A 20676-nucleotide genomic window follows, 5' to 3' on the forward strand; every position below is an offset into this window, starting at 1 on the left:
AAGGTAATTTGCATGGAATGACCCTCTACAGTAATCAAAGTATCTCTTAACTCTTAGGATCTGTATTATCTTTTAGTCTACATTTGTAAGATTAAGACCATTGTACCACTCGCCCTGAGACTATTCAAATGATACCACACATGACTGTAAATCTTATTTGCATTCATATAGAACATTATACTATTGACCATTCTGAGTGAGCTGGGTGAAGAGAAGGATGGGTGCGGGGAAGGAAGGGGATGAGGAAAAACCCAATGCATATGTGAGAGACGTTTTCCCGCATTTTCTCTCAGTGAGATGCGGAAACAGATGTCTGTATGTTAATACACTGTGTGTGTATTGTCTGTCTCAGAAGATCAAAGTATCTGAGTTTCTTTTATCCTCACAATACCATAATAATACTCTTTTTACTGTATTTTTAATAGATGTGGTCTTGGTGAGAGTAAGAGACTTCTTACAAAAACGTGATTTAAGTGTTCCCTTAATTTTTTGAGCACGTTTTTTTTCAAGAATTGGAGACATCACAGTGCACATCTTAATGGTCCTAAATACAGGCTTCTGTTTCTTTAGCAAAAATATGATTCCTGTTTATTCCTTGTGATTTTACGAGCAACACATTTTGTTGACAATTGTTTCAGTTGAGATTTACCCATAAAAGTCATTATTATATTTGTCAGTGTGAGATGATTATTAACAGATCGGTCAATATTTGTCCCTCCATCCTCCTCCTTCTCATTCCACAGCAGTCAATATTTACCAGACATCCCTCCATCTTAATATAGTTTTCTTACAGGGATCTCCCCGTAAAATGTTCCCGTTTGAGTGAAGAACTGGACATTGTAACAGCGGATGTGCGGCAGGGCTAAGCTTATATTAAACACAGTGTCACTGAGGACAGCTGCTCAAAGAAGCATTATGACTGCTCATTCAGACCTGTAAGACAGTGTGCAGTGGCAGTCTGAGGCTTTATCCAGCTGGAATGAAGTCTTTTCTGATGGCAAGAATGAGGATTCAAGCAGATGATCACAGGGTGTGATTTAAAGCAACAGAACCACATTAAGAAAGAACGTGCTTTCTCCAAAATGCCAAGTTTGCAATTGCCAGTGTGCAGCCATAACAAAGACATAAAAATGATGATCAATTACGGCCAGTGGCGGCAGGTGGTCATGTTGCACTTAAGAGAGGTGTGAGAGATCACAACACACACACACACACACACGCCCCAGCATGGGGAATCTGTACCTCACTAGTGCACCAGACCCAATTAGGAAACAAACAGAAAAGCAGCAGGTCACCTCGATGTTTAACAACACAACCGCTGCTTGTTCGCCATCATTACCGCCCATGACTCCATAATCAGGCCTGTGAAAGTCTTTCATTTCCACGCTCTCCTCTTTTATCTGTTCCTTTTCTCCCCTACGTTGCAGGCCCTTTCACGCTCCCTCGACAGGGCATGTCATAATTGGCAGGAAATTAAGTCTGTATTTTCTAAGGATGTTTTAATGTCACTGGTGTCACATTTTATCATTAAGCGCGTGCTCATTTGACTGGCTGAGGGTGGAACGGGGACATCCTGCATTCCCACATCATCTTACTTATATCTTAAGGAGGAGATGTAACGGACTCCTGTGGACAATAACCGCATTAGCCAACGGCATGATTTCATAAAAAAATAATTTCTGTGGAGATAACCAGATGTGTGAAAGATAATAATGTACAATTATGTAACATCAATAATATCAATGAAAAAAAGGGATCAAGTAGGGTTGAGCATCATTTAAAAATTAATTAAGAAAGTTTGAATTAAAGGAGGGAATTAAGGGAATTAAGCTAATGGAATGTAGGATTTTAATTTAAATGGAAGTAGAATATAGATAGATAGATAGATAGATAGATAGATAGATAGATAGATAGATAGATAGATAGATAGATAGATAGATAGATAGTCTGATGCTGGGTTTTGACACAAATTTCACGATTCAATTCGATTCTCATTCACAAGCTTGTGATTTGATTACCAGTTCGATTTCGATTATTTTGGATATATATCAGGTACAGTACATGCCAAATTTTCTCAAGGAAAAGAAAAAATATCTCAACTAATGCTGTAAAATATACATGAGAGTCAGTTGGTATTACATTACTATAATATCGAAGGTTAAAATTGATTGATTTGTTAAAATTACACTTAATGAAGTTTTTAAAATAATAAAGTTACAATTACATAATAATATCTCTACTTCGAATTTATTTAATTTGTTTTATAAACAATGGTGGCTGTCATAAAATATTGATGGATTTATTCAAACATAAATTAAACATTGAAGAACAGTAAAATTTATAATGAATATGTTATATGGTGCATATATTTAGCAAAATGCCCCTCTCTACAGTTTATTTTTCTATCTGACTAATGAGTTTATGGTCACCGAATATGTTTTTCTGAGGTAGGCCTAAATGTGACATTATGTGACATTGTTTGTTTACAAGATGTTATAACGTCTTTGCGCGGCTGAAACACTGATTGAGTGATTACATGAGACAGGATTATAAAGTTGTACTCTTTCTTTTAACTTACCTTCGGATGTTTAGTCATGTTTATTTTGTGCTGAAACTGGTATTAACGTGGAGGAGATGATCAGTTCGCGTGCGCCTCTGTTGAACTGAGGCGTTACAGCGATCTGTCACTCCAGATTAAACAGTGCCAAAACAGCATTTCTTTTTTGAATACTGCAATACAATGGACACAATTTGAAATCTGAGACTTTGTTTCATATTAAAAGTACCAAAGCACAATGCTTATTGCGATATATTGGATGGGACGTTCCATCCCCTTCAACGTTCAAACAGGCTAGACTAATCGATTCTTGGGATTTTATGCTGCCTTCGCGTGCTATTGGAATTATCGTAAATACGAGTTTCCTAATCGGAAATTAGACGTGAACACCTCTCAAATCGTATTTACTACTGGGAAATTCTGAAATAATTTTGATACCAGAGTTTCCGAGTTGGGCAGGTCATAATCTTTAAACATGGTGGAGGGGACAACCATTGCTGCTGTCAATGCTGTTCTCACAACAACTACATCCCTTTGTCTTGTCGCTCAAATAGTGTATTTATAGGCTAGATATGAATAATCATTCGAAGCATATTGTATGTTTTATAAGCAGTGAAATAAGCATGTATTTGACCGAAATTCCAGAATTGTCAGCAAACTGCATGTGTAGTGCGGTGAATGTTTATGATAGTCAACCAATGGGATGCTACATTTTATTCTTTCCGACATTAAAGCACTTGAATACGACAAGCTCATAATCATAACTTCATATGTGGGAAATAGGACATTTCCAATAGCACATGAAGGCAGCATAAGAATCTATATCATTCTGTAAAAATGACAATCGATTAATATTGAGATATCGATATTTTTTACCCAGCCCTACTTTACAGCCTTCATAAAAATACCTTGAGGAATCGACAAGAGGAAAACTGTATACGAAAGCCCGTTCAGTTTCTCAAATAAACACTGAATGAGCAAGATTAGTGAAAATAAATCCCATTGAGTCATCCGTTTAAGAATGTTGCTACTTCGTAAGCATCACTGCACACCGAGATTTATTGACTGAGTCATTTGCTCAGTCTGTGGACTGATCCAAACACCATCTTCATTCATTCTAGAACATCTCTATAATCAGTGAACGTGTTGCTTTTTGCTTTTGATGCATAGTGAGATGAGGAACATGAAGAATAGCAGATAAAAAGAGGAGCAGAAAGGATAGAGAGAGAAAATGAGGAAGACACAACGTGAGATAGATGGAGAGAGATCTTAGTGAAATCTCAAGCTTTGAAGCTTCTATAGCAATGAAGACCATTGGGAGAAAGGAGTAATTGTCCCTTGAGTCACTGTATGAACAGTCAGTTCTTAGGGAAGCACATAACATTTTTGCTGACCCATTGCATGAATTGCGAATTCAATTGATTATGAATTGTTGCCTTCTGGAAGACGGTACAGATTTCCAATGTGTAGGTATAATCGTTTTAAAAAGTCTTTTAAACCCATGTCAATTAAAATGTTAAATGATGAAATTATTGTTTTTTTCAGGGTGAGTATTGGAATTATGTGTATATTGTGTGTATATTGTTATTTATGGATCCAATGGTCTTGTCAGTGTAAACACCTTGAGTCCAACACAAATTTCCCCTTTGGGGACAATAAAGTGTATTTCATTTCATTCATTTCATACTAGAGGGCAGAGATGGGGGAGGGTGTGCAGTGCAGTCAAAGAACTTATAGCTCTAATGAAAGAAATTACGTCAGTATCCAGTATTCAGTAAAAAAAGAAGACTATAATTATGAAAATAACCCAATTACACAAGACAAAAAGTGCACATATACTCTCAAAAATACACACCATTTACATAATCATGCAAACCCCAGAGCTCAACCATTTCCGCATATTACAATTAATTTTTTTTTTTTTTACAAATTTTATAGTGTATGCAATAATTTTCCATTTGTTCGCTGGAAACAGATCTCATCAGTGCCTTTTTCTTGACACAGTCTAGTAGTTTTCTTGCTATCTCACCCTATTGTGAGGCACCACACGCATCGAATCTGCCATTTAAATGGGTCAGCCTCCTCTCCTGTGTACTGCAAAAACATGAAGCTTCTCCCACCCTCAGATCCCTGCATATTAACAACTGTCATGTAGCACTCTCTCTATACGCCGCCCGCATGTCCGCCGTACACATCAATATTCATGAAACATGCAACATCGCTCCACATGCCCTCTGTAATCTATAACGGTGGACAGACGATCTGGTTTATCCAGATCGCAGTAGTTCAAGTAGCCTCTCGCTCTCCATAAAGCATTCATCGCTCTCCTGGTGGCTTTGACAGGAGGGAAGTCGACGGGCCTGAACCAGCAGGGAGTCATCCAGTGCTTTAAACACATAATAAGCAGGGCTGCAGCAGAGTAAGCAGGAGCTCTGAAGGGTTTGAGGATGACTGATGGTGAACCTCGGAACAGTGTAGATGTTTGGTTAATGGTATATGTGGTTAAAAGCAAAGGTGCAAAGCAAATATGATTTACAGTGTGACAGTTTGTTATTGGTGAGACAAAGGAGGTCTATAATACATGGAGAAACTCATGTTTTACCATTATAGTTCATGTGAGAAGCAGCTGCTCAGCTAGTGTAGAACAACACAGATACGCAATCCGCCATCTTTGCATGTAAGCACTCAGTTCTGCAGCCAGACATTTTTACCCCAATCACCCAAGCTGTAAAAGTCATGTGACTAATCGCTTTGGTGCTGCAGGAAAAATGGCATCACAACAACGCTGATTGGCTGATTGCACCACAAGAAGGCACACAGTTCCAAGTAGTAGTATTTTGGTCAACGAAAACTACATGATTTTTTTTTTTTACTAAAATAATCCTAAAAAAACAAACAAAAGAACAACAGAGCTGGTGTGACAACTAAACTTAAATATATTTAAAACTAGCATGATAGTAATTCAGTAAAATAAAGTATAGATGATCAAAAATTTATTTATTAATTTATCTGCCACACGGATATGTTGTTTTCTTTCAGATCAAAGTGTAAACAACGTAGACAACGCATCCTAGTGGCGCAGTAGACACATAACAGCATAGTTCAGTGGATACTCTCCAAAATGCCGGCAGGGTGAACGCGGAGGAGACAAATTGTTGAATAAAGTCTTCTTCTTTTTTTGTGCACAAAAAGTTTTCTCGTAGCTTCATAAAATTACGGCTGAACCGCTGATGTCATATGGACTATTTTAATGATGTCCTTGCTACGTTTCTGGACTTTGATCATGGTAGTATCCTTGCTGTCTATGGAGGGTCAGAGAACTCTCAGAATTCATCAAAAAATATCTTAATTTGTGTTCTGAAAATGAACAAAGGTCTTACGGGTTTGGAACGAGAAATTAATGACAGAATTTACATTTTTGGGTGAACTATCCCTTTAACATAGTAAAACTAAAATTAAAAGAAAATAAACTGAAACTATATATAAATAAATAAATAAATAAATACATTAATTAATAAATTAATTAACTAACTATGATAAAATGAAAACTAAAGTAAACTAAACTAAATAAAAATATCAAAATAAATAAAATTAAAACAAAATTATAAAACTACTAATAGTGAATTATGTGAAAAGCAGCAGACAGGTAAAAAATAATAAATGTCCATTTCACACTTTTCAGAGTCCTCGAAATAAAAGGATGAAATATCTGTGATTTATATGCTTTAGTTGCTACTTTTAACCCTTGTGCGTTCTTCAGTCACTTCTGACTGGAGAATTTAACATTTTGAATTTTTAAACATCGTAGCTTCACCAGAATGGTACGAAACTTGGTGACTTATATGGCACTTGGTATGTGAACACAAACAAAATTTGAGGGCATGATTCGAAAAAGCTAAGTGGTCATAAAAAAAATAGTCACACACACTTTGGTCAAAAATGACCAACCATAGGAAATGAATGGGAAATGGGAAAAAAATTTGAAAATACAGAACATTTTTGTGTGTACAATCTACAAATCCCCCACAATGCAGAAAAAAATTGCACAGCAATGAAGGGGTGAAACTCTAAAACATCTAGAGTGCAAAATCAACACAAAATATCACACACATGCAGAATTATACATACTCAAATGAATTGGTATGGCTATAACCATATAGCCAAAATGAGTCAGAAGACTGAAATAAGAGGTTAAAATCAGATCAGACCCAGAAGGATTAAGCTCTGATAAAGCATTCTTGTTCATTTTTGTTACATTTTTATAGAATTTTAATGTTTTGTGTAACAAAATTCTTTCTGTGTTCAGGTTTGAATGTAGTAATAATAATGCAAAAACCTACACTTCAAATCAAAAATTAAAACAACAAAAAATATAAACCTCGACAAAAAGTAGTCTTTGAGAATGCCTTAATATACATTTAAATCCATAACCTAATAAAAGTAAACAATTATGTATAAAAACAACTAAGGAACTCACAAGCCTCTCTATACAGTCCTATACAGGAATCTAGTGGTTACACCATGGAATTACAGGTTCTTCTTTTTTTTTTTTTGCTCTCACCAGGAGGTGCTGCCTTCAAAAATTGGATTTTAAAGGCCTAGTCTCTATTTTAATCTGAAAAATAATTTTAAAAAATGAGAAAAAAAATGTTTTGTACTATTTTCAATAGAAAAAATTTATCATAATAATTGCATAAATATTAATAAGTACCATAAAATTCTCTCAAAATACAAAAAAAATATTATTGAACAAAAATATATTAGATTGATTTTACTGAAGAAGTCACTTTTGACCGCGAAGACCATGAGTGTGACTATCAAATGAGGAGTGCACAAGGTTAAATGCCAATCCGTGGAAAGGGTGTGTTTTGGTTCCAGATGGTGTCGTTATGGCATCTGCCAGCAGAGGTTAACTGGGCAATGCTAACCAGCCAAACCTCGACCCCTTTGGTGCAGACGCTTTAAACGTTAAGGTGAGCCAGATGAGGTTTGTCTGCCTCAGAGCCTGATCTGTCAACAAAGCAATGAATGGTGGATGGATTTTTTCGTCATACTGCCTTTTGTTTTCATGTATTATTGCTATTATTGACAAATTAATGTCCTCCCCGAGTTGGTCTTGTGTGACCAGTGTGTGTCGCCTCAGAGTTAGATGGCATTTTCTGCTGGGTGAATAGTTTCATTCTCATTAAAACCAATTTCCTGTGCCTGTCATCTTTCTCATTGCAACCATGGACACTTTGGAAAGGTCGCCTACTGTGGACCCTCAACTGGCAGCATATGGCATTTGCCAGCCAAAAATAACACCTGTGTCTTTTTTTCCCCTCTAGTCTTAACTCCTTTCCACATAGTGACATTTGCCCCAGGCCCCCTCTCTGCTTGTCTCACGGTGTGACAGTGTAGATGAAACTGTTTACCCACAAGCCCCCACATAGCGACCCCTTCTCCATTCACAACCAATCATTCACACATATACGCATTATGAACATGCTGCCAAATCTTTCAATGAAAACACTGATATTCATACAGTTTGGATCTGATTCATTTTCTCTTCTTCTGTAATAGTTTAATTGTGCGATTACACATCACTATAGTCAGTATGAGCTCATTCACACATGGCCAAGCTAGAAGCATTTCGATTGGCTCTATTTTCAGATACTATGTAGGATTGTGTCAGAAAGAATTTGCTCATGTGTTAAGACAGACTGGCATTTTCTCATCTGTAGTGATTTATTTTGTATACAACAGTTCTCAAATTTGATTGGTCAGGTGGTGTGATATTTAGTCCAACAGCATTGTGACAGGGCAGTCGTGGCCTAATGGTTAGAGAGTCTGCCTTGTAACCCGAAGGTCGCAGGTTCGAGTCTCAGGTCTGTCAGGAATTGTTGGTGGGGGATTGAATGACCAGCACTCTCTTCCACCCTCAATACCATGACTGAGGTGAGATATTTGAGCAAGGCACTGAACCCCCCCACTGCTCTTCAAGTGCCCCAGCATTGGGTGCCCACTGCTCTGGGGGTGTATGTGTGTTCACTTGGATGGGTTAAATGCAGAGCACAAATTCTGAGTATGGGACACCATACTTGGCCACATGTCACTTCACTTTCACTTTTCGCTGTTTGTATCACGCCATTTGTCTGTGTTTGTTCCAGGCAGACTGTCAGTCTGTGCATTAGTGGAGGGGATTTTCTTTCTACAGGTTACATCGTTACAGTGTGAATGAATCATTTGTTCAACCGATTTGTTCAAACACAATGATTCATTAATTAACGAAATGGCTGCTTTCGATATAGTAGGCAAGAAATAGTATGTCTGAATTCACAGTATGATGCTGTATGATCCCAAATGATGCTGTTAGATGGCAGATAAAGTCTGGATTACAACTGCGCTACACACATTCATACTATATAAAACACACTTTTTAACGGTCGTAAAGTAAGTACTTAATCAAAAGAAGTACCTTATCAGAGAGTATGCAGTTTCTAAAACAGTCACAGCCTGTAGCAGCAAATGATTGAATCATTCACCCAATTAAATCGATTGAAGATGAGCAACAGTTAGTTCTGCATTTGGAATTATTTTTAATAGTGGAGCAAAAATAAATGTAGCAATATTATGTCTAAAATATAAGTAACTTAGTATTAACTTTAGCTCAGTATTAGCTTTAGAAGGCCTTTATTAACTCCACAGAGCCGTGTCATTTTTATGATGGATGGACGCACTTTATTGGACTTCAAAATCTCAACACCCATTCACTGCCATTATAAAGCTTGGAAAAGCCAGGAAATTTTTTAAATATAACTTAAGAAAGTCATACACCTAGGATGGTTTGAGGGTGAGTAAATATGGGGAAATTTTTGGGTGAATTATACCTTTATTTACCGTAATTTTATAATGAAATTACAACTGTATTTGAAAATGCAACCTGACGCATCTTGGCTTCCTGCAGAATCTAATTTCACACCAGTGGTGTTTATTAATTTCTAAAGCATGCACAATAGACATCTACACCGGACAGGGTGCGTCCGAGAAGTTGCTTTTCAACAAAAGACAGAATGTGTCCATTGCTGTTATGTGAAGTCTTCTGTCTAAAGTACTTATCAGGAGATGTGAGAAAAACTATTGAAGTTGCCTAGTCAAGTGTGAACATTTTCCCATCGTTCCAGCACCACTGAATGTGACAGAGGAAAGGTGAACGGGTGGAAAGTCCGTCAACATGTTCCACCTCTTAATTTACATTCATGCTATGGAATAGACAGGGGAGCTCAAAAAGCCCTGTATTCCATCTAGAAACCTTTAGCATGCCATCATGGGGATAGAGAAGAGGACAGAATGAAAATTAAGTGATAGGAAACAATTTCACAGCGCTAATTCTGCAAAGTCTGACACAATGGTGGATTTGAAGAATTTAGATTTCATTTGCACTCATTAATCTGGAGGTGGGAATCAATGGGCTCCTCAGTTCCCATGTTCCCACGACCCAGTGTAAAATCACAGGTCTGCAGCCAGTATTTTGACTGACGTGTCTCATATGAGGAATTTATCTATCATTCAAATTCATCCCACGTCAGCCTATTGCAACAGTTATACAGAGCCCAACAAAGCTTTGAGGCTGAATCACCTTAGACAACCTTCAGTACAGAAGAACATATCCAAACAATAATGTCTGGAAATCTGCAAGAATTAAGAATTGTTTCAGGGTAAAGAGACAGTTCATCAAAAACATGAAAATTTCTTGAAAATTTACTCACCCTCAGGCCATCCAAGTAAATGAGTTTGTTTCTTCATCAGAACAGATTTGTAAGCATTACATCAAGACCTATATTTAGCATTACATCACTTTCTCACCAATGGATCCTCTGCAAGTGAATGAATGCCGTCAGAATGAGAGTTGATAAAAACAGCTGATAAAACATCACAATAATAAACGTTGTTTACACTTTGATCTGAACGAAAACAGCATATCTGCGTGGCGCAGCTGACACAGAACAGCATATGCGCTTTACGTTCAGTGGATACTCTCCAAAATGGTGCAGAAGAGATGAATTGTTGAATAAAGCGCATATGCTGTTCTGTGTCAGCTGCGCCACGCGGATACGCTGTTTACGTTGTTTACACTTTGATCTGAACGAAAACAGCATATCTGCGTGGCGCAGCTGACACAGAACAGCATATGCGCTTTACATTCAGTGGATACTCTCCAAAATGGTGCAGAAGAGATGAATTGTTGAATAAAGTAGTTATTTTTGTTTTCTTTGCATACAAAAAGTATTCTCGTAGCTTCGTAAAATTGCGGTTAAACCCCTGATGTCACATGGATTATTTTACCTACGTATCTCCTTGCTACATTTCTGGATGTTGATCATGTTAATTACATTGCTGTCAATGGGAGGGTCAGAGAACTCTCAGAATGCATCAAAAATATCTTTATTTGTGTTCCTAAGATGAACGAAGGTCATACGGATTTAGAACGACATGAGGGTGAAACATTTTGGGTGAACTATCCCTTTAACGTGGATTCAGCACCCTGGACAGTGACTATAGAGCACCAGATCTTATTACAGTTTGCCATTGTTGCATATCACCAAGCATATTGTGTAGTAATAGTTTGTAATATGCGTACCTGCAAACTAAACTGTTCTAACATAGGATCTCACACAGCAAACGTGCTGTGTTGTATGAAATGAAATAAGAATTCAGAATCCTGATTATAAACAGAAGGAGGGAAGGAGTAGGACCAGGGGCGTAGATTACGCGGGGGACGTGGGGGATGTGTCCCCCCCACTTTTAATATCACGTAAATTCGTCCCCCGCACTTTTTCGGGCAAGTGTGTTCGCATAGAGGTTTTCAAGAGCCAGTGTGAATAAATATAGATTTAAATTCAAAGAGACAGGATAGTCTGTGCATGATCTCATGTTTTATTCGGACCCAGAATAAGCCGAGATGAACATCGTGGAGCACTAAACACTCCGTGCAGTGTGTGTTTCATTCATACTCGAAGCCGGAGGCCGCTCTAGCGCAGAAAGTCGTATGAGGAAATTCCTAATATGGACAAAAGCGTCCAGCTATCGCTGAATGAAAACAGAAACGTTTGGAAGCATGAAGACTTTAAACATACGATTGCGACAATATGGTTTATTTGTGTTTGTCAAGTCATCTCCAGGTAATAAATAAAGTATATGAACAATGCAGTGCTAACAGTACTGAAACTATTCTGCCTTATTATGTGATAAAAAAGTGTTTGTAGTATATAAGCAAATCATTATTATTGGTTATTGTCCAGCAGTTATCTGATTTATAACCCAATTAAAAAGCTAGAAATTACAGAAAAATTAAAGTTGACTACAGGCTACACTGCCAGTCAAAAGTTTTTGAACAGTAAGATTTTTAATGTTTTTTAAAGAAGTATCTTCTGTTCACCAAGCCTGCATTTATTTGATCCAAAGTACAGCAAAACAGTAAAATATTGAAATATTTATACTAGGCTATTTCAAATAACTGTTTTCTATTTGAATCTATTTTAAAATGTAATTTATAGTGATTTCAAAGCTGTATTTTTTTGCATCATTACTCCAGTAACACTATCCTTCAGAAATCATTCTGATTTGCTGCTCAAAAAACATGAATAATAATAATTAAAAAAGGTTTCTTTAGCAGCAAATCAGCATATTAGAATGATTTCTGAAGATCATGTGACACTGAAGACTGGAGTAATGATGCTGAAAATTCAGCTTTGCCATCACAGGAATCATTTTAAAATATATTCAAATAGAAAGCAGTTATTTTAAATAGAAAAAATATTTCACAACATTACTGCTTTTGCTGTATTTTGGATCAAATAAATGCAGGCTTGGTGAGCAGAAGAGACTTCTTTATAAAACATTAAAAATCTTACTGTTCAAAAACCGTTGCTTGTAGGTTATATAGATTACAGAAATGTTATTGTAATGTTTTTATATATATATATATATATATATAACATTTCTGTCCCCCTCACTTCTGAAATGATGGCTATGCCCCTGAGTAGGACGGAAGGACAGAGGGGGAAAGCAGAAGCAGGAGAGAAAGGAAGAGAGAACATAAGCCTCATGAAGCAACTACAAAAGGCAAATCAATTGCTGAAACCCAGAGGAGCTATCACCAGTGTCTCAGTAGACACCCTACAACCCCATTCCCTGCGTCAAAAATGCTAGAAGCAAAACAGCACGCTGATATTAAATCTAAATGGAAGTTCCTGCATGAGGGCTGGCACCTTGAAAACAAAGAGGTATAGATCAAAGGCATTTTCCCCCACATTCAGAATTATCTGGCTACATTAGCAGAGACACTTACAAACAGCAATTATTAAAGCTGATGGAGGTCTTGGGTTGCATAAGGCTGATCGTATTAATTAAATTATCCAATTTCAGATTTGCAGGGCAGAGAATATATAAACATGATTCAACTGACTACAGTGGTGCAAAAGCATTATTTAAAAATAATTTTATTTATATAATGTGAAAGAGATAAATGGATAGTTTAATAAAAATGAAATATATAATAAATATAAAACACACTTACTTTTTAAATTAATATAAACCTACATGTCCCCACTTTAGTTTAGGGACTAGTTCTCACTATTAACAAACTATAAACAATTGACTTTTGCTACTGACAAATTATTGACCTTTGCTTCAATAAACTCATAATTTGCTGCATAATAGTTAGTTGTTAGATTTAGGTATGGAGCAGGATTAAGGGATATAATATATGGTCAGGCATTAATATGTGCTTTATATAAGTACTAATAAGTACTAATAAACAGTCAGTAATATATGCATGCTAATAAGCAACTAGTTAATAGTGAAAATTGCTCCCTAAGGTAAAGTGTTACTCTACACATTTAGTTTACCAGTTTAGAACAATGGAAGTATTTGAAAGTTCTTTGAAATGTTATTTAAGTTATATAAAGTTTTTTTGTTTTGCAGTTTTGATTCAATTAGTAGTATAGAAATGTTACACTTCAGCTTCAATTTAAACCGTATATATACCTAAACTACTATCTGTGGTTCAAGCTTCTAACCATGAACAGACTCCCTGTTATTCCTTGGTAAATAACTAGTGGTGAAATCCAGAAATCAGTGTCCTCCTGAAAGCTACAAGTCCCATTTGGTACAGCCAGGATATGCTACGTGACTGGGATGAGGTGCTTTTTTGTTGGAACCCCGTATTTTGCTTTTGCCAAACATTTTGGCATCAACAATTTGAGACAGACGAGAATATTCTTTTGGAGAGCTGTGATTTCCTCCTTGATTTTTTCCCCCAGGTCACCTCTTTGTGCCTTATGCAGAAAGGTGAGTGTATACTCATTCATTCTTGCCATACTGTTCTTTTCAAACGCTTTGAGGATTGTTGTTGTAGTCATTTTACTTGGACAGGGAATTGGTATTCTGTTATCTTCAGGTACACATTTTCTACATGGCCACAGGTTCTTAGCAATATTTTACACTTCATATCTTTTTCAGCATCAACAATTTCTGTGGGGTCTTCAGACATTTTTTTTTATCATGGCATGAAACCTACTATGAAGAGACACTCCTGAATAGCAAAAGGAACCAATTTTGCATTCGTTGTACAGGGAAGGGCCATTCAATTCTGAACTCTCCATAATCAACCTGCCATATGGCCAAATAACACATAAGCACTGTTCCAAACCTTAGTGAGATGCCTGCAGAGGAAGCAATTTAAGGCATCATATGCATGTGAAGGTTGTTCCTTAAGATAGTCATCTTAATCATGCTGCCTCCTAAGATACCTCAGTTTAGCCAAATTCTAAGGCAGCATCACATGCATAGTTTCCAGAGAAGACAATTCCAGGCAGGGCTCAGTGAAAATAATCCAAGATGTCAACCGAAATGTTCATTATAAATAAGTGTAACTCAAACCTTGTGAAACAGAAGTGTGCTCAGATCTTAAAAGATTATTTTAAAAAATGCAGTTCATTTAAAATAATGAAACAAAAATTAAGTGTACTTAAAAGGAAAATATCTTCATGACTATGCTTCTTAACACATTAAGTACACTTTAAAAACATTATTTAAATTAAATTAAAGTACATTTAAAATCTTTATTTTTTAATAATCTTTTGTCATGCTTTAAAGATGTATACTTTGATGTCTTGACTAAAATTTAAAAGCACATGTAAACAACTTGATAATCATTTTTATTTTTACTTTAATTACATCGAAGTTTTAGTTTACTATAAACGCTCATCAGTACACTTAGAAAAATGATAACATTTAATTAACTAGTTTTATTCAAAATATTATTTAGCATCACTCAATCAACCTAAATACATTAATTTACACTAACAAAATAATTATGGGTTAAATGAGGTAAAAGTGGCTCTTAAAGGTAACAATTTCGTTACCACTTTTTACAGTGTACATTCAACACGTTAACCTTTTTAAAAGAGAATTATATAATTATACAAAAATGTACTTAAGTGGGTCAAACAAAACCAGTTTTGTTCAACTAATTTCATTTAGCATAAATTTGAACAATAATACATTTTCATTGAATTGCATGCAATTATTTGCCTGAATACATTACATTTACTTGCACTCAAGCAAAGAAAAGATTAAGAAAACTGTGTGTTTTGAGTTTGGTGCAAGTTTCTCACATTGCATCTCACAATGATTGCATATTATGTCAGTAGCATGCAGTCTTTTGTGTCTGTACAAATGGATTTGACCAAACGAGTGTCGATGAAAGCAGTCTGGTTGAATGCATTTTCGACTACTTCTGGAAGTGGTGTAAAGTGGATGAGCTCAACATTTTAGACCCTTAAAGGGCTCATGAACTGCAGAAACCAAAATTCCCTTGATCTTTTGATATATAAGAGGTCACTGTACTATAAAAACATCCTGTAAGTTTCAGAATGCAACACCTTCTCATTAGTCTAAAAACAGCTTACATTGAATCCAGTCTGCCAAAACGACAGTTTGTGGAATGTACAACTCTATGATGTAACAGTGTGGCTAAACTCTACCTCGGCAGAAGAAGATCAACGCCTGCTTCTACATCGCTGCCTTTTTAGCCCCGCCCACCGATTCACGCATGTAGTATTTACAAGCGAACACAGGTCTACGCAGAAACCAAACAATAAAGATGCTCTGAAGACAACAAGACACTGTACAATGCCAAGTTGTGATAAAAACAGTCTTTGCATCGCCTTCCTTATGATCCACACATTAGGAAAGAGTGGAGAAATGTTATTTTTAATGAAGTTTCAGACCGTGTTAGTAAGAAGTCTTTTTTCGTTCACTTCATTTTACCATGGATTCGTTTACAAACAAGGCACAATTCGACACGAGATTTTCAAAAAGATTGAAACTAAAAGACGATGCTGTGCCGACTAGGCTATATTGGATCTGACAGTAATGTCGCAACACACGTGTAAGTAACTGTTTTTATTACATGATCACTGTTGCTTTGTCTGTTAAACGGATCGTTTGATATGAGTATTTATGCATTTTTAACCTAAATCACAGCAGCGCCCATCTGTGAAGGACACGGACTGTTAAACATACACAAGTGTGCCAATCATAGCAGTGGACGTTTACTTCCGAGTCTACAATCTGCCACACTTATTCAAACGGAGCAGAGAACAATACAAAATAAAAAACAGAGGCAGTTCATGACCCCTTTAATACCAGGTGAAAACAGGGCAGCAGCTTCCTGTATAGACAGAAAGTAGCTGACTACATTTTAGTATAGATCTTTACGCAAACAAATAATTTGCACTGAGTAAAAGCTCAAAAGACTCTAATAGGGCTGAGGAAAGCAGGCAAAAATATCTCATAATAAGGCTCCATATTTATATTATCTATAACATGGCTTGACAGAGCTTGCTTACCTCAATTGTGCAGAGACTCGAGAAGGGCAAGATATTGTAATGGTTCGCCTGGCTGAATTTTACAGTGCAAACAATTTGTAAGGGCAGGCGAGCTGTGGACTAGGGGTGAAATATGAAGGCTTTAGTGCTGGCCCCCTGGCTCTGCGTTAATAATGGTGGATGAGCTGCAAGTGGAGGCAACAAGAAGTGCACTGAAAGAACCTCAGATTTAGAAACAGAACTTTAAGCCTGCACAAAAAAGGTTTAAACCTCCAATTTTCTGGATGTTGTAAACAGTTAATTCTTATGCCACACATGAAGCTCCCTGGACAGGCTTGCTGGCTTTACAATCCTATGGAAACTCATGCTTGTAACAAAATTGGGTTTCTAAATCTTGGTCGACATAATTCATGTCTTCCGGAGCTTTCAGAGCAAGAGGATGTACAAATATTCTGACACGCCACATAATGAAAGAAGGAGCCTTTAGCAAGAGTGGGATTATTTTCAGTTCGCCAGAAACATTAAGATTAGCTCAAGCTGTGAGTAATGGTTCCAGGCATTAGGGGAAAAGAAATAACGCCAGTGAAACCAAGAGGAGAACACATAGCAGTTTACAACTAGACAGCATCAGCCATACTAGACTACGAATTGTGGGAACAAAACTAAATCAAGCCTTTAGCAGACATGATATATGTGGCACTAATGATCACATGATGTATACACCACATGCATTGCTAATGACATACTATATGATTCAGGCTTAAAAATAGATATTTCAGACTATTTCATGCCATCAACTGAAGTGAAAATGGACGGGATTGATTTGAAATGCAAGCTGCAGGAGTATCATTTGCTTACAGTCTGTTTTGATGCAGTATAATTATATAACAAACAAAATTATAGCTATAATTGATTTCCCTAGTGAGGATATTGTGTCATATGAGTGCAGGTCTGTCAAATGCATCTTGTTTGTCAAACTGACCATCTGTTATATTTGCTTATATGTTAAAAGGATAGATGATCCAAAAATAAAAATTCTTTATCATTTACTCACCCATACACTCTTAAAAAAGGAAGGTTCCAAAGGGGGGTTTTCACTGAGATAGCAGCGGAAACAAACCACTTTCTGAATTCCGCCTTTAGCAAGAGTGGGATTATTTTCAGTTCGCCAGAAACATTAAGATTAGCTCAAGCTGTGAGTAATGGTTCCAGGCATTAGGGGAAAAGAAATAACGCCAGTGAAACCAAGAGGAGAACACATAGCAGTTTACAACTAGACAGCATCAGCCATACTAGACTACGAATTGTGGGAACAAAACTAAATCAAGCCTTTAGCAGACATGATATATGTGGCACTAATGATCACATGATGTATACACCACATGCATTGCTAATGACATACTATATGATTCAGGCTTAAAAATAGATATTTCAGACTATTTCATGCCATCAACTGAAGTGAAAATGGACGGGATTGATTTGAAATGCAAGCTGCAGGAGTATCATTTGCTTACAGTCTGTTTTGATGCAGTATAATTATATAACAAACAAAATTATAGCCATAATTGATTTCCCTAGTGAGGATATTGTGTCATATGAGTGCAGGTCTGTCAAATGCATCTTGTTTGTCAAACTGACCATCTGTTATATTTGCTTATATGTTAAAAGGATAGATGATCCAAAAATAAAAATTCTTCATCATTTACTCACCCATACACTCTTAAAAAAGGAAGGTTCCAAAGGGGGGTTTTCACTGAGATGCCATAGGAAAAAAAACATTTAAGGTTCCCAAAAGAACCTTTCAGTTAATAGTTCTTAAAAGAACCATTTTTTTTATTGTGAAAACATTTTAATAATCTAAAGAACCTTTCTCCGCTCCAAAGAACCTATGGTGCAATAGATGTTAAAGGTTCTACATGGAACCATCAACGCCAATAAAGAACTTTTATTTTTAAAAGTGCATGTCGTTCCAAAACTGTATGGCTTTCTTTGTTCTGCATACCACAAACTTTGAATTTTTGAATAATGTTATTGTCCATACAATAAAAGTCAATGGGGTACAAAAACATCTGTATGTTTTATGTATGGACTAACACATCATCTTGTGAGTTCATGCAGAAGCAAGTGAGTAATACGGTTTTGGAACAATATGAGGATTGAGTAAATAATTATTTTTGGGTGAAAGCAAAAAGCAGCACACTCCTCTCCAAAAGAGAGGGAAAACATGCCAAAATCGGCCAGAGGTTTTTTACACATCACACAAACAATGTGGGAGAGAAATAAACCAACACAATGCAGAGGATTTTTTTTGTTTTTTTGTCTCAATTCTATGAAGGGGGGGAGTTGTGGCCTAATGGTAAGCGAGTCAGACTCGTAACCCAAAGGTTGTGGGTTCGAGTCTCGTACCGGCAGGGATTGTAGGTGGGGGGAGTGAATGTACAGCACTCTCTCCCACCTTCAATACCACGACTGAGGTGCCCTTGAGCAAGGCACCGAACCCCCAACTGCTCCCCGGGCGCCGCAGCATAAATGGCTGCCCACTGCTCCGGGTGTGTGTTCACGGTTTGTGTGTGTTCACTGCTGTGTGTGTGCACTTTGGATGGGTTAAATGCAGAGCACTAATTCCGAGTATGGGTCACCATACTTGGCCACATGTCACGTCACTTCACTTTATTTTTGTTTTCTTTGCGTAGAAAAAGTAATCTCGTAGCTTCGTAAAATTACAGTTGAACCATTGATGTCACATGGATTATTTTACCGATCTCCTTGCTACGTTTCTGGACCTTGATCGTGGTAATTACATTGCTGTCTATGGGAGGATCAGAGAGCTCTCAGAAGTCATCACAACTATGTTAATTTGTGTTTCGTAGATGGTCTTATGGGTTTAGAACGACATGAGGGTGAGTAATTAATGACAGAATGTTTGGGTGAACTATCCATTTAAAGTCAAAAGTTTCCAGAAAATATAATACTCAAGTAAAGTACAGATACTCAAAAAGTGTACTTAAGTACAATACTCAAGTAAATGTACTTGGACGATGGGCAAAGTAACCTAAGTGTAATCTATACTATGCATAAAAACCTACCTTTTTATAGATATAACCCATACAATATTTTAATACAACTGACATTGTATTTAATGTGAATTTCATAAAAAAAACATTGCAAGTCACTACTTGAATTGTACAGAAAGAGAGCGAAGAACATTTCACTGACTTCAGTTACCCCTGACTCTCAAAAACTCCCATTAAAATCTCTGAAGCTGTTTACACTTTGAAATGAATGTCTTATTTACATCGTACGCACATCTGCACTTTGTTTTTTTTACGATGAGAGAATTCACCAAAGAGCAGAATTCAGTCAGCAAGCGCACACACTGAACCAAACACAGACGTTTCAGCGATGACTCATCTGAATGCCTCTGATTGGTCATTGCATTCATAAGCTCAACAGAATCATGTATGATTGGTTTTAATGCACAGCGCTGTAAAAACATGTCTGTCTCTGCCATGGCTGCTTTCGGAGGATACATTTCAAGGTAGGTATGCATAAAGGCACGTTCAAATCTAGTGTTAGATTCAATTCCTGCCTCCTAAAATACCTTCATCTGGCCGAGTTTTGAAGGCAGCATAGATGTATCCTTCGCTGCCTTTGATATCCCACAATCCTGAGACTTTTGACTTGTTTAAAATGTCCTACATTTCAACTTAATTTTATGATATCAGTTTTGTGTATATATATATAAATATCAGTTTTAAAATCATACACTGACTTAAAATAAGGCGAACGGTTTCAGTTTCTTTGCCACACTCCCTCCAAACCTGTCTGTTTCATGGAGTATGGAGTATGGCATGAAATTCTGTGAACAAGTCAGATTACTTTTAAAGCCGCAACAAATGCACGTGTGCAGCTAAACAATGTAATTACTCCAAAGAACCTATGGTGCAATAGATGTTAAAGGTTCTACATGGAACCATCAACGCCAATAAAGAACTTTTATTTTTAAAAGTGCATGTCGTTCCAAAACTGTATGGCTTTCTTTGTTCTGCATACCACAAACTTTGAATTTTTGAAGAATGTTATTGTCCATACAATAAAAGTCAATGGGGTACAAAAACATCTGTATGTTTTATGTATGGACTAAAACATCATCTTGTGAGTTCATGCAGAAGCAAGTGAGTAATACAGTTTTGGAACAATATGAGGATTGAGTAAATAATTATTTTTGGGTGAAAGCAAAAAGCA

The 20676-nt window shown here is 36.7% G+C and overlaps 1 protein-coding gene across 1 annotated transcript in view; it reads right to left on the minus strand.

The window, feature by feature from the left end:
• The window catches only part of LOC107567908 (sodium/calcium exchanger 1-like), a 125783-nt gene extending 109292 nt beyond the window's left edge, over positions 1-16491 (minus strand). The window contains exon 1 of the mRNA XM_016253694.1: positions 16453-16491. The gene's annotated coding sequence lies outside the window, so the exon portion shown is untranslated. The remainder of the gene's footprint in view (positions 1-16452) is intronic.
• Between the last annotated feature and the right edge of the window lie 4185 nt (positions 16492-20676).

Source organism: Sinocyclocheilus grahami, unplaced genomic scaffold, assembly GCF_001515645.1.
Source record: "Sinocyclocheilus grahami isolate Dianchi unplaced genomic scaffold, SAMN03320097.WGS_v1.1 scaffold1196.1, whole genome shotgun sequence".
In the NCBI taxonomy this organism is placed as follows: Eukaryota; Metazoa; Chordata; class Actinopteri; order Cypriniformes; family Cyprinidae; genus Sinocyclocheilus; species Sinocyclocheilus grahami.